This window comes from Pinus tabuliformis, chromosome 9 (assembly GCF_031772625.1).
Source record: "Pinus tabuliformis cultivar Carrire ecotype Pingquan chromosome 9, CPIR1, whole genome shotgun sequence".
Taxonomy (NCBI): Eukaryota; Viridiplantae; Streptophyta; class Pinopsida; order Pinales; family Pinaceae; genus Pinus; species Pinus tabuliformis.
The window spans coordinates 1997189937-1997192374 of NC_142307.1; positions in this window are offsets into that span (position 1 = coordinate 1997189937).

Consider the following 2438-nt stretch of genomic DNA (forward strand, 5'->3'; position numbering starts at 1 on the left):
TCTCAAAACTGACTCAGGAAGCTCATTCACTCAAGCAAGCAGAGGACAATTAACATGCAAGACAGAAATCAAATAGTTCGATCCCCAGTGGAGTCGCCAATTTGTTGGTCAGGTAAATCCCCTCTGCGGACAGAAGCGATCCCACTAGCCTATAACAAAACTAGCCACAAACAAACCACGCTGCTACGCAAGTTCCTAGTTATGCATCAAAGGTGAATCAAGAAGACTAACCTGGAGTCCAACGCTATGATTGAAGCAGAGTTGATATCCTCGCTCCCTTGCTCCAACAGATCACAAACGAACACCTGCACATGCAAAGGAAGAGACAGATACCAACATAAAAACTACCAAGGCACAACTATATTTCAGTCAGAAAGGAAATAAATCAACACATCACCATGATAGATAATGAGATTGGAACTATAATAGCAGTCGCTTATCAATTAATAAACAGGAAAAGTTACAACCATTGTTCTGACGTCGACCCTTCTCCTGGCTGGGCGAATAACTATATGTGTCTTGCAATGCATCTCCTCTCCGGCAGCATAACCTCTCTAGCACTCACTAGCATTCCTCCAAGAACTCGACATCTAACACTCCATGACCAATAATCATCACTACTATCACTCAATCACTAAATCACTAGCACTAACACTCTCCAACACTAGCTTGTCCAATGCATAATGACAAGCTTATATAGGTGAAGAAGGGAGGAGGATACGATGAACCGGGACGCCTTTTGCGGATTAGTATTATCCTCAGAAAGCCATAAAGATGGATAAAGCTCGACAAAAGACTGATTTTTTATCCTCAGAAAAGCTCCATGTAATGAAGGAAAAAACAGTCGGACGTGCGTTAAGGCAAAAAGCACGACTAAATTTGGTTGGCGCGACTGTTGTTCTAAGGCAGAGCGCCAATGGTCGCGCCCTCTTTTGAGGATCTCCATCATTGGCGCGGGTAGGATACTGTGGACTTGCGCCAATGGAAAAAGAGCACTTTTTAGGGATGATCTGCAGAAGGTGTCTTCAGGGAACATGGAGTACTTACTCAGGGGAACATAATGCAAGTGTTTTTAGACTTTGTCACTTCTTATAACTCCCGGGATGGGTCCTCCAAGGTACGACAAGAGGAGTAACAGGGATGGTGACAAATTACTGTGTAACATAATTAATGATGATTTCCTATGCCTTTTGTAAAATATGCTTGATAGCTTATGGTTCCTTGACTCTGTAAGTAAATAGATCATTGTTGTTTTCCGTTACATGTTCTCTTGTTCTCTTGTGTTGTTTCAGGTAAATTTCTCATCGAGGAGAAGGAAATGATAGCTGAAGCGGTACAATGAAAGCTCCATCGAACACTAGTTTGAGGTAGGCTCTTTCGACAATGATTGTTTAAGGAAATTGATTGTTGCTTTGTCTTGATATGACTAAACCCACTCTAGGGCTAGAGGGGTTGCCTCTGTCTGCAGAGGGAACATTTCCTACATCACAAGGGGCAATAACCTCTCTTTGATTGGGTAGATAATAAGCATGACATTTTCTGATGAATTCAAGGGCATTATGGGTGCGAGGAAAGATATAATGGGGTAAATTGGATTCCCACAGTCAAATATCATCAAACTTGTCAATGAACTTTCCTTCAAGCCAACAGTACATTTCAAATAAATCAAATTCAGACAGGGTTTCATGGATTTTGTAGTCCCTGTCTGCCAGAGGTATATGGTGAAAATCAATGGGAGGGTGGATCAGAGGACTTACAGGTTCTTCCTATGCCTTGTCTTTTGGAGGCATGATTGGATAAGGGAAAGAGCACTTACAAAATATTAATTATGCAGGTTTGCAGGGTATAGAGAGGGGCTTGGGTTCAAGACAACAGGAAACAGAGGCGCTATCTTGAATGGAAGTTAGTCAGTGTGATGCTTGGCTGAGTGAAATAGTTTCAGTTTTAATTGGAAAACTCATCACATAAAAATGGTATTCGCAGAGTGAGAAATGGTAACCTGTGAATGGGTGAAGGGAGTGGAATTTATAGGTTTTTGGCTTTCCATTGATGGTGGCATGGGTCTATTATATTAACGGTTATGTAATGAAATTACTTAATAGATTAATTTAAGAGGGAGTGGATGTGATTGGCAGGATCAACAGATAGATGAGGTGGCAAAAGGGGATAGGTGGGAGCGTAACGGATAGGGCAGTAGTATTGCATGGCAGACAAACCATTTTTTGAAGGAGTGGGGGAGGTGGTTAATTGTTTCGGCCAGGGGGGGGTGTGAAAAATTGAGATGGTGACACGTTGCGGTGGGTGCAAGTTTTAATAATGCCCATTTCGGAACCCCCCCCCCCCGTGACGATAAATTTCATATAGTGAGGAGGGGCCGAAATGTCATATAGGTCATCAGATGTAAAAGGGTTGGCTCGGATGATGTAGAGGTGGTGGTA